Below are 12,811 nucleotides of genomic sequence, written 5' to 3'. Positions count from 1 at the left end.
CAAAAAGAAAAACAGAACGTGCAAAGGAGAAAGGATTGGGTGCTGATCCAGCCCGGCACCCGCACCCTCCAATGGCCTCTGTGCTGGAGGACGCCACACAGGGAAATATGGGCCCTACCCTGAGCAAGGGACACCAAGCTGCCAACCTGCCTCCCCCAAGGTGTGTGGGTGTCCCCTCTAGGGACCACAGGAGCTCCACTCTAGGGAGGTTACTTGAGAGAGCAGCACTGAGCCAAGAGTGGGCTCAGAGGGGCTGGCCAGGTCCAAGCCAGGGACAGACCTAGCAGGGGTCCTGGACAGGCGTCTCTCAACTACCAACCAGACAGGCCCCACTTGGGGTCTCCATCCTGGAAGGCGCAGAGCTGACATCTGCCTTGGGAAAGTGATGGTGCAGGAGAGCACCCCGGGGAGCCCACCTCCTGGGGCCCGCTGCACAGAGCCTGGCCTGGGGTAGGAGAGCCCCTCGGGCCAGATCCCGAACCTCCAGGGCTCCTTTCCCAGGAGTTGAGGCTTCTGTCTAGGCTCACACTGCCCAGCAAACCACAGGCATGGCCCCTGCCTGGCTAAGAGCAAAATCCCCAGGGCTCCAGCCTCTCTGCCCTGGGCCAGAGGAGGAGGAACAGGAAGCAAGCAGAGGACTGTCACCTTCATATGACTAATGAGGACATCGTGCCTTTCAGAGCACAACCGGGATGCAGAATATCCACCCACAGATATGGCATGCTACCCGCAAGCCCAGACACCCACATCCCTTCTGAAGGGACACACAACATGCTTTCCAGCCAGGAAAGTAGAGCCAGAAAGAGTGACTTGCCCAAGGTCACAGAACCAGGAGGGCGGAGCCGGGTCCCCATCCAGAGCTCCTCGGAGCGGGCCAAATCCTTGGGCCGGGGGCATCTGAGGCTCTCTGGAGTCTTAAGGGGTTCCAGTCACCCTGTGGCACAACCCCTGCTTGACACTGACTGTAGCTGGTATTTCTGGTGTGGCTCCTATCAGAGCCCAAGTCCCTAGAGCTGGTAGTGGAAGCCGGCATGTGACGGTCTCCACAGACAGAGCTGGTTTGTCTCAGTTCTGATTTTCTGTCCCAGGTTCAAGTTCCTCACCCTTTGGGGTGGGAAGGGCTGCAGGCCCTGACCCCAGATTTTCCAAAAAAGCATCTTGTCTCTTCTCAGTGGCCCCGCCCACTGAGGACTCCTGCCGAGTCCTCTCAGCAAAGATCCCACCACATCCCCACAGCCCTGGGAGGTGCCTCTGCCCCTGCCCAAGACACCACGCTGGGTGTCCCCATGAAGAGTGACCCTCAGCTCCTCTGCTTCCCCTCTCCTCCTCCAGCAGCAGTAAGGGCTAGAGGAAGATGAACCCACTGTTGGGGGACAGGGAGTGTCCCCTCTTCTTGGTGACACCGATTTAGGCTCAAAATGATTAAGAATTTTTGCATAGTCAGCACCATCTGATGGCACATTGGTCTCTGGAGGTGACAAGTGTCCCATCATTGGGGATATTCAAGCCAAGGTTAGCCACTACTGGGAGGGATGTCAGGTGGGGGACACAGCATTGGCCTAGATGAACTTCAAGGTTCCCTCTCCAACCCTGAGTCCCTAAATCTCTGACACTGCCAGCCCAGCCCTCGCTGCCACATTCCACCGCCCTGCAGCCCCTGGGCAGCTCTTCCCCAGGAAGCCACCAACAGTCACACGGGTGCTCACCAGTGCTCTCTGTAAGGTCCCTAAGCTCACAGGAATGGGTGAGGGTAGGAAGGGAGAAAGGAGAGGGACGGTGGCACAAGGAGAAGGGCCTGTTCCTTGGGGCCTGGACCCTGCAGGGTGCCACCACCAGAAGTCAGAGCCACCCTGCAGGGTGTGGCTCCCGAGCCAAGTTTGAGTCCAGATGGGGGCTGAGGCTCTGGCCTCCTGCGAGGCTGCAGGTGAAAAGGGAGCCCAGCCCAGATCCAGATCCCCGAGGTTCCTTGGAGGAAAAGGTGAAGCTGAAGACACGCGTGCGGCTCATTAAGCCCACGGAGATTAAAAATAGTGAGAGGTGCAGGCGCTAGGGGGAGGGGCGTGGGGACTGCAGCTCCGCGCCCCCAGGCGGGCACAGCCACCCCAGGAAGGTTGCTGCGTTGCTGTTGCTCAGGGGAAGCGCCAGCTCGCGGCCCTCTCTAGGAGTGTCAGCGGGCAGGCTGTGGCGTAGGGGGTGCTCACAGGTGTCACTACATAGGCACCACTGTGCTCCGCGCAGGGTGATAGAGACAGAGCCACAGCCCTGCCCTGGAGGAGCCAAGCCCACCTGCCCAGACACAGCGCACCTGGGTTCTTTGGGCCCTTCGAAAATCCTTTGTCTCTTTCTTATCCTTCTAGTGATGCGGGCTTTGGAACCAGACGGTCTCCACTCAGACCCTCCCGCTGCTTCCTACCAAGGCAGTGACCTTAGAGAAGTTGTTTCCCTCTCTGGACTTATTTCTCTGTCCATAAAGTGGAGATACTAAAAACCCTACCACACACGGTCAGCCACACCATCCTGCATGTCACACGCCTGGCACCCTCCCTGGAGCTCAGGGGGAGCACCCACCAATCCCAGAAGGCTCAGGAGGCTGGGGCAGGAGGATCTAAGCCACTCAGCAAGAGCCTGTCTCTAAATAAAATATAAAACAGGCTAAGAATATGGCTCAGTGCTTAAGTGCCCCTGAGTTCAACCCCAGGTACAAAAAAAAAAAAAAAAAAACCTGCCCAGGCTAGAAGGTGCAGAAAGGTTTGGCGGCCTTGCTTGGTGCTGCCCGATGGAGGTCAGAGGATTCAGTTCAGGTCCTCATTGAAAAAGCCTGGGGAAAAGCACACGGGGAGGTCAGTGTCTACAGGAAGCCACGGTTCCAACACAGAGCTGGGTTCCAGTCAACCAGCCCACTCTGTGGCAGCGCTTGCCCACGGATGATCCCATCAGGAGCTGGGCCAAGCCTCAGAAGGCAGCTGGGCAGTTCACTGGTAGGTGGGCTGCAGGTGCCCCAGAGGTGTGGGGTTCCAGAGAAGGGGGCCAAGAAAGTGGGAAGGTACCTAGGCCACATGGCTTTTCCCTGGCTTAGACCATGGAAGGTCCCCACCCATGGCCAGGGCTCTGTGACCGAGGAAGCCTGTGCTGGGTTCCCCCTCCTCCCCCGTCACCCCCACCTGGTCTGTCATCCTGGGTGGGAGAAGTGTTTCTGAGAACAACAGTGAGCCCAGGCTTGGCTCCTTGGGGGCTTGGGCTATGGGAAAACGCCAAACTTACATAGGAAATGAGAACCGGGAGGAACCTTAGCACTAATTATTCCAGCCTCTACTGAACCGTAGGGAGACCAAGGCCCAGAGAAGGGATATCATTTCCCTTCCAAATAAGAGAGCCAGAACCAGAATCCAGGACTCTGTCCATGCTGCTGCACACACCCCTATCAGCCCTCCTCTTATTAAATCCCATGTTGGATGCTTTACATATTGAGGGGAACTGAACTGAGACTCAAAGGGACACAGTCAGTCCTATAAAGCCACATAGAGTCAGGCAGGGAAATGCAGGATGTCTGGTCAGATTCCCCAGAGTCTACAAATATTTATTCAGCACCTACTTTAGGGCAGGCATGGCTGGAGATACTTGAATAGTTCATCTCACGTAAACCTCACAAGGGAGCAAAATGGTAGAAGAGCTAAGGGCCTGACTGCCAGGGTCCAAATCCTAGCCCTATTATCTGAGTGTCCAGGGACAAGTTCCTTGCCATCCTGCAAATGATGCTTCGGTCTCTTCACTTTGGAAAAGGGGCATAATAAAGAACCCAGCTTGTAGGGTATTGTGATCATTAAAGGAGATGGTTCATATAAAATACTTAAAACAGGGCTGGGCTGGGGCTCAGTGGTAGACCACTTGCCTAACATGTGTGAGGCACTGGGTTTGATTGTCAGCACCACATATAAATAAGTAAATAAAAATAAAGATCCATTGACAACTAAAAAAAAAATACTTAAAGGAAAAGGACTGAGGCTCTAGCTTAGCGGCAGAGCACTTGCCTAGCATGTGTGAGGCACTGGGTTTGATCCTCAGCACCACATAAAAATAAACAAAGTAAAGTGCCGGGCTGGGGATGTGGCTCAAACGGTAGCATGCTCGCCTGGCCTGGCATGCATGCGGCCCGGGTTCGATCCTCAGCACCACATACAAACAAAGATGTTGTGTCCGCCGAATACTAAAAAATAAATATTAAAAAAATTCTCTCTCTCTCTCTCTCTCTCTCTCCCTCCCTCTCTCTTTTAAAAAAAATAAATAAAAAATAAAATAAAATAAAGGCATTCTGTCCATCTACAACTATATCTACAACTATAAAATTAAAAAAACACTTAAACAGAGCCTAATATAAAAATGCCTTATTTAAAAATAGACTGTTTGACATGGCAATTCCAATCCTAGGTATACCCCCCAGAGAAATGAAAATGCATGTCCTTACAAAAACCTTTACACAAATATTTATAACAGCATTATTTGTAGTAGTTGCAAAGTAGAGTCAACCCAAACATCCATCAGCTGATGAATGGATCAACGGAATGCAGTATATCCCTACCACAAAATGTGATGTGACAATAAGAAGAAATGAGGTACTGATCCACACTACCTCGTGAATGAACCTTGAAAGCATTGTGTAAGTGAAAAACAAAACAAAAACACCAACAGTCACAAAAGACCACATGTTGTATGATTCTGTTTCTCTGAAACATCTGGAAGAGACAAATCTATAGACAGAGTAGATGATTCGTTGATCAGGGCTGGAGTGGAGACGAAGCGAATCATGTGCATAGGGCTTCTTCTGGGGGTGGGAAAAAAGTTCCGAAATTAGATTTGGTGGTGGTTGCTCAATTCGGTGACTATATTAAATAAAAGTCATTGAATTGTGCGTTTTAAATGGTTGAATCGTATGGTATGTGAGTTCTATCTCCATAAAGCTGTTTTTAAGTAAATAGATATTTATGAACCTCTGTAAATAAGATAATAAGTAGTACCAATCTCAATTCAGAAATGAGGCTCTGAGATTTAGCAATTTGCCCAAAGTCACATGGTTAGTAGGCTGAGTTTCCTTTGCCGTTGTGTTAATTGCAAATCAGGGCTCATTTTCTAAAGTTTCCCCTAAGAATTAATCCAGTCCAGATTTATGAAGACCAGGTCTGTTCTTAAATATCCTGGGAAAAGCCTCCATTCCCTGCTCCAATGAGACTACTCTGAAAGTTCTACCTGTTAGCTAATCTAAACACTTTCAATTTGTGGAAGGATGATGTCCAGGGGATTTGGGGTCAGGACCAAGGTCACAGGAGACTGGCATGGAACAGGATCTCTACATTTCTAGCCAATGCTGAAGTCTTCTTTAAGGAAGCCTGGGGAATGGGGCAGATGAAATACGGCAGACTCCAGGCCATGTGCTCAGGTTGATTTTTCAGGTGACCTTGACTAGGCAACTCATCTCTGGGGCTCTTGGTGAAATGACACTTGGGAAGAGACTCAGAGGACAGCTCCCAAGCAAGACACTTCCAAGGCCCCGAGTAACTGAAATAAAGTGGCCTCCCTTCCCCATCCCTGGCCTCACTCCAGAGGACCAGGAAGAAGGGCAATGGGCATCAACAGCCAGGTCACCACTGTGGTCCTTGGCAGAGGATGTTAGGTATCATTTGAGAGGCCAGTGGCTTAGCCATCAATCTAGTACTGTCAGATGGCCAGGTGGCTCCACCCTCCACCCTGGGAATGAGGCAGGTGAAGGACAAGGATGCCATCAGTGGGAAAGGTGCTGGATGTGCATGGAGTCCATTCCCTGCTCCTGAGCAGCACCCCTACACTGGAGGTCAGGAGGGCAGGGGATCCCGTGTTTGACGTCCGAGGGAGGCATCCCCTGGGGCTCTCAATTTAGAGGCAGTTTCCCTCATCCCAAATTTCCTGGCCCAGTGAGAAAAAACAGAAAATGAGGGTCCAGTTTCAGCCGAAGCTGGCCTCACTGGGAGAGTGGCCCACTAGGTTTGGTGCCGTCGCTTCAGCCAGGAAGCCTGCATGAGTCCCAGAGCCGAGACGGAAGTGGCCAACCTGTGCATCCTCCAGGCCTGCTGGCTCCTTCAGACCACGTCCACCTCACAGATGCCCAGGGCATCTCAGGATAGGTGAGGGAGGAGGCCTCTTCTCCACCTTTTCAGAGGAGCACCACGGAGGTCCGGAAATGGGAAGAAACTGCTTTGCCTGCGGTCATGTAGATTCATGGAGGGTCCACTGGGTTCTAGATTCTTCTAATCAAATCTAATCACATCCTGCCTCACCCCACTCCCAGCTCTGGAAAAGTTTCTGTATCTTTAAAATGTCTCTATTCTTGGTGTACACCTGGGATCCTGGCAGTTCAGGAGGCTGAGGCAGGAGGATCACCAGTTAAGCCAGCCTTAGCAACTTAGCCAGGCCCTAAGCAACTCAGCAAGACCCAGTCTCAAAATATAAAAAGGGCTGGGGATGTGGCTCAGTGGTTAAGCACCCCGGGGTTCAATCCCTGGTACCAAAAAAGAAAGAAAGAAAGAAAAGAAAAAAGTCTCTTCTGTTTTAGGAAACACTACCTTAACAATTTTGGTAGCATTTTATAACTAAATCTTTATATTTATAGCACCGTCTCCAGGACTTTCTATCCTCAGAGCTGGATGTAACTGTTAATATGTTAAATCCTCATGTGGACCCTAGGACATACAAGCTATTTTATTTCCACTTTACAGGTGAGGAAACTGAGGTAACTAACAAGTATTAAAAAACTAGAGAAGTTGAATTTGAACATGGGCAATACAGCTCTGGTGCCTGAGGTCTCACACCTGCAAGGCACAGGGCTCCCACCTCCCCGGACCCACCCAAGATGAGCTGGGGGGCCCCCTGTAGAAGTCCACCTTAGTTTGGGCTCTGGGTTGTGCTTGTGCCCAGGGGCCAAGTGCTGGGGGAGGAGCATGGGGACAGGCTGCAATCTGTCTCTGAGCACCGGCTGCTCTCCAGTCTGGGCCAAGCGGTGAGGAGCAGGTTGAAGGCAAGCTTGGAGCTGGCAGCCTCGGCCTGACCCACTGTGAGCTGCAGCTTTGAGAGACGCTCATGCTGGCTGCTCCGAGGTGCTGGGGTATCTGTCCTGGCCACAGGGCTGGCTGGGCTGAGGCCCAGCAAGGGCCCCCTTGTCCTCCATCCCTCCCCCAGTCACTCAGCCCACAGTGCAAACAAAACAGGGCTTAGGAGGTCACTCTGGCTGTGTGGTCTCCTGAGACCGCCAGCCCCGGTGATCAACTGGGGGCTGCCCTCAGGTTTAGACTTGGGTAGTGGCACCGATCTCTGGGAATGTCACTGTGGCCCCTTTCAGAGTCAGATCACAATGTTGGCTGATGCCTGAGAGAGCAGGCGAGCTCGGTAGATCACCTCCCACGGCTGCCCACCTAGCAGATTCAAGAGCTGGGAACTCCCACGGTAGGAAGTCCCTCCTCGAATCTCATGTAAGCCCTTCCTGCTGCAGCATAGCCCCATTACCTTGTACTAGAAATGCTTCTGCTTCCTAATGCACCCTTTGTTAAATTGCTAAGACACATTCTACGAGCAACGGCAGCAATTGCAAAAACCATTAAAGCAGCCGGCAGCTGCTACGGGTTCAAGAATTTCATTGGAGTTGGGGGAAGGCTGAGCTCCCTGGCTCTCCTCCCCACACCCCTTCTGCCATCTCCGGACACAGAGAAAGGGAACAGGATGCAGAGAAGGGAAATGGAAAGACAACCAAACAAAGGCAGAAAGAAAAACCATTCGCAGCTCTTGACCTGCCAAGGACTTTACCCACATCTTTCCCTCCACTGGGGGCCCAGATACGGAGGCCAGCCTTCTCCCTGCTCCTGCCTGAGACCCACTCAATGGGCCATCTGCTCCCAGGCCTTTCTGCAAAAGCTTCAAAAGTCCCATTTCTCCAGGGAGCTGGAAGCCGGGGTGGGGGTGGGGGTTGGCGTCAGCTCCAAACAATAAGGGAAATTTATTAGGGATCAGGGCTTCTAGGAGGCGGGGAGACACCCAGACACGCTGACACACAAAGGATTATTTAATGCGGAAAATCCAAAGCCTCCTTCAGAAGTCAAGTGCCCTCCCGCCCCCAGGCCTTCGGAACCACTCCCCCCACCCGCACCCCAACTCAGACTCGCAGCCTGTGCGCTGCCACTGGGCAAATATTGACTTTCTTTCACTCAGCATGGCCCATGGAACCAACCTGGAGGAGCAACTATTGTCTCTGTCCCCTCGAGGGCCAGCAGGCTGTCAGCCCGGCAGTTCAGAGCACAGGCCAACTGATATGGCCAAGAAAGCCAGCCACCAGCTTGGGAGTGATATTTCTGTCTTTTGATCTTCTGTGTCCTGCCTCCCGTCCCCAAGCCCATCCAGGTTTATTTTCCCGTTCTGTCTGTCCCGCTGCCATGTGGCACGTCGGAGCCAGGAGAAGCAAAATGGCGTAGCTGGGAATTCAAGTCTCAGGTCTGGGAATTCAAGTCTCTGACATTGGGTAACCTTATACTAGTCTTTAAATGTTCTTGAGCCTCAGCATTCTCATCTACAAAATGGGGATGTTGGACCCAATGATCGTGGTAACTGGATCAGGACGTTCCTTCCTATCAGTACCCATGCCTTCCTGTTGCCATCAAAGTGTTGCACCTTGTGCTCTGATTTTAGAAGAAACAGAAAATGACTGTTCAGTGCATGAGTGGGAGGATGGAAAGAACACCGGACCAAGGGTCCAAAAGTGCCAGTCAGCTCTACCACGGGCGTTAATGTGCTGTGTGATCCTGGGCAAGGTGCTCCCATCTCTGAACCTCAGCTTCCCCCAAATCAGAACCAGAGCATTGGAGGGGACCATTCAGTGCCAAATTCTGAGGTTCCCTCACATACCACATGGTGGCCACACCCCGGCTCCCAGCCTTTTCTCCAAGACCTCATTTCACAGCCCTTTCCTCATGACTAACCTTGAATTGAAGGATGTCACGCCTCCGGCTTGTGTTCCCCCATCACCAGGAGCCTCCTGGTGGCCTGTCCTGCTTCCAACAGGCTCAGGCTCAGCCCTGCAGCTCCCGTGGGGAGCAGGTCAGGTGACAAGGGCCAAAGCATACAAACTCCAGGAGAGCACAGTGGGGATGGGGGTGGGGTCTGACACAGGGAACTGGAGAGTTTTCCTGGAAGCTTGTGCATAGTGCACAACTATGAGCTCTGTCCCTGCCCTTCCTCTGACCTGAGCCCCCTCTGTGATGACACAGAACCTCAAAAACCCACACCAGGCGCAGCACCTACTATCACACTAGGAACTCCCCACACTCTAGGTGTTTTGTATAAATCATTCCCACTTCATTCTTCTTCATAAGAACCCCTAAGAGGTAGAAAAAATTATCCCCACTTCACAGATGAGATAATGGAGGCTCAGGGAGAGTCAATAAATTCACACAGCTGTTGCCCAGACAGAAACCTGGATTTGTCTATCTACAAAGCCTTTGCTCTTCATCTCTCCCCAGGTTGTCATAAGGTGGCGGGGAAGGGCAGTGAGCCCTGCAGGTCCAAATGACCTAAACCAAACTTTCACTTCACACATGAGGAAACTGAGACCCAGAGGGGGCGTGACTTGCCTAAGTTCCTGCAGTGAGCCTGGGGTAAACCCAAACACCAGCCCTGCCAACCAGTGCCACCCGCACGCGCAGTCTGGCCTGGCCCTGGGATACTGAGAGTTCCTCCAAGAATGAGCCAGTCCCTTTGCCGTGCCCTCCACCCCAGCCGGGGGGACATGCTTCTGGCCACTCACTTCAGAGACAGACAGTCTCAATCCTCTCAGGTCCTCAGTTGGCTCATTCCTGGAAAAAGGTCCATTTTGTCATAACAACAGAAGGGACCAGCGGTGGCAGGGGGTGTGAAAGGGAGAACTAGAAGAAAATAGATGTGAGATTCTAAGAAAGCCACGTTCTCTCTTTGCCCTGAAGTTCCCGCGGCAGGGTGACTCTAAGTGTCCAGAAGACAGGAGCAGTGCCTGGACTCCCAGTCTGCAGGGAAGCTTCGGGAACACAGGGAAGATGCCAAGTCCACAAATCTCTGCCCCGCAAGCCGCTGTTCACAGCTGTTCCAGACCTGCTGAAACCAGCTTTTATTGTTACTACTAACAACAGCTGCCCCTCGTGAGGACCTAGAGGGCTCCCATTCACTAAACATTTCACATGTTTCTTGCTTAATCCTCCTAACTACCCCCCAAACACTGCCAGGATCCTTGTGTTTTGACAGTTGAGTCAATGAAGCTCAAAGCTATAAAAGCACTTGCTCAAGGTCACACAGCTAATAACCAGAAGAGCCAGGACTTCCCAAGGTCTCACTCCAGGGATGAGCAGGACAGACCACCTGTTCTCATGGCCAGGTCAAGCCCATTCCTGCCACTCAGGCACCAAGCCCCAAACTTCAGCCACAGATGTGCTGTGGCTGGATAGGGTTATCTAGTTGAACCCTCTTAATGTACAGGTGAGGAAAGCAAACAAGGGGCTTGTCCAAGGTCACACAAGGTCACAGAAACAGGAGGCAGAGCCTGTAGACTAAACTCAGCTATTGTGTCTTCAACCAGGACTCCCCACAACACCTGAGGCCCAATGAGAGCTAGCAATGCATCTCCACCGAAGACAGAAGCAGAGCTCACCCAGAAAAGGGTAGATGGGACTTCCCTAGAGCCTCACAGTGGCACAGTATGGGCTCTTGTGGAGATCTTTCCAAACAGAGAGGATTGCTTCATCTTTGTCTAAGGTGGAAGCAGTCTTGCCTGGGGGGACGGGGGCAGACAGCATGACCTTGATATCCCCCCTTAGCCTACTGTCTCCTCTCTGTCATAGGGAGACTTTTCCTAGGGGAGGCTCTGCTCTCCGCAGAAAGGGTGTGTGGTGCTAGAACTCAGCCATCCTCCCCTCAGACAGCCTGTCCTGAGAGGGGGACAGGATGATGGATATGCAGGCTGCACCCTCCTGGTCCCACTGTCTCTGCAGAGGGTTAGGGAGCTACAGTCTCCTCAGAGAACAGGTCACCCTACCCAGCTACACCCCAACCCTATTTCTTTAACGGGCCTCATGTGCCAGCAAGTGTTGGGACTGGGAGAGAACTCAGATACCACAAATTCCAAATCCCCATTTAACAGAAGAAGATATTGAGGTCAGAAAAGGGAAACAGTTGCCTAAGTTCATAGGACAGGTCAGGATAGGAGCTTTCGGACTCTCCCTGGGAGGATGGGTTCACAGCTCCTCACTGTCACCTCTCTCCTCTCAGTGTGTGCTGAGCTCGCCATAGACAGAGGCCAGCGATCTTAAAAGCAGCGAATTTCCAGGCGCAGAGGCTCTGGCAGGCTGGCCCAGGGGCTTGTTCACCAGAGCACCCTCCCCCACCGCGTTCCCATTCCTGCCTGGTGCACCACGCGCCTCCATCACCCAGAGATTTAGAGACGTACAGCAGCTTGCCCAAGGTCACAGAACTAACTGAATAGGGCATTCGGTCTATTGCCCAGCCGCCCCTTCTCCCCCCTCCCCATTCCGGTCCTAAGCGCCTCCGCTTGCCAGGATCCCTGGAGCACAGAGCACGGAGTGGCTGGAGTATGATAAAAGTTCCAGGGAGAGGAGGGGGCAAAAGACGTTATAGAGGATCGTAGTCCCGGATGGCTGCAGCAGGCGAGGGGGTGCTGAAGGGCAGTGAGCCCTGCGCACCGCCAGTGTCCCCAGAGCGCCCCACTTTTCTCCAGGGGCTCCCGAGCTCCAGGCTCCGCACGCGCACGGGATCCTTCAACTCATCCTCACTGCGGCGCGGGCGGGTGGGGTCCCACGTGCCCCGCACCCACTTCGCACCGCACACCCACTTCATCCACCTCCTCCTCGCCCCTTCAGGGGCGAGCGCCTTCGCTTTCCAGCTAGTGTCCGGGTCCCCCCGCGGAGGCACAACGGCCGCCCCCGACTTCCCCCCGCGCGGTTCCGGGCTCGCGAGGAGAGACAGGTGGAAGGGCGAGGGGTTCCCGGGATAATTCAGGCCACCTCCCCAGGGACTGCCAAGCAAGTGGATTTCCGGAAACCAGGCTCCCACCGTGGGCACCGTCCTGCAGTTAGTTCGTTCGTGGTGAGCGCTAAGCCCAGAAAGTCAGAGGGTCCCAGTTCGGCGACCACCCACCCGCCCACGGTGCAGTCCCTTGGGAAGGCTGCTGGTGGTCGGGGCGTGGCTTGCTGGGGACCTAGGGCTGCCCTCGCAAGGTGCCCCGCCCGGGCTCCCTCTTACCAGGGACGTTCGGGGCAGTTCGGTGTGAGCTGGTGACAGGAAGAACGGAGGGGACCCCCGGGGTCCTGAAGTCGAGGTCCCTCTTTCCCACTTCGCAGCCGGCCGGGCCGCTGCAGCTCTCCTGCCGCCTGCAGCTCCCTCTCTTGCTAGCGCGCGCGCTCTCTCTCTTGCTCGCTCTTCTCTCTCTCTCCCTCTCTCTCTCTCTCTGCAGTAGTAACAACCTGATCCCGCTTCCCCCGCCCGCCAATTGACATGCTCCTCACATCCGCCTGCACACAGCCCGTGCTGGCCCCTCAGAGGGCGATCCCGCAAACCGCAGGGACCCCGCCTCAGGCGATCCGGTGCGGGGAGGCCGCCTCCGCTCCGCTGCCTTCTCCAGTCGGGACGGCCCAGCCCGCGGGAGGGGGCACGAGGGGGAGGGGAGGAGTGTGCACGGGGGAGGGGGGCTAACCTGGCAGGGCGGGCGTTACAGAAGTTTGGGGCGGGCGGGGCGGGCTTTGGCCAGGAGCCCCATGGG

General features: G+C 54.0%; 1 protein-coding gene across 2 annotated transcripts in view; it reads right to left on the bottom strand.

Annotated features, from left to right (window-relative positions):
* Positions 1-12,811, bottom strand: part of Syt2 (synaptotagmin 2) — a 111,402-nt gene that overhangs the window by 33,868 nt on the left and 64,723 nt on the right. Inside the window, exon 1 of one of the 2 annotated variants that reach the window (XM_046463869.2) lies at positions 12,295-12,663. The exons of the other annotated variant lie outside the window; for it this stretch is intronic. The gene's annotated coding sequence lies outside the window, so the exon portion shown is untranslated. Of the gene's footprint in view, positions 1-12,294; positions 12,664-12,811 lie in introns of those variants that run through there. 2 annotated transcript variants of the gene reach the window in all.

The sequence above is a fragment of the Marmota monax genome, unplaced genomic scaffold (assembly GCF_021218885.2).
Source record: "Marmota monax isolate L192 unplaced genomic scaffold, Marmota_monax_Labrador192_F-V1.1 WCK01_AAM20220418_F8-fsc00099, whole genome shotgun sequence".
Classification (NCBI taxonomy): Eukaryota; Metazoa; Chordata; class Mammalia; order Rodentia; family Sciuridae; genus Marmota; species Marmota monax.
Note: the sequence above shows the minus strand (reverse complement) of the source record. Positions and strands in the feature narration are given on the sequence as shown.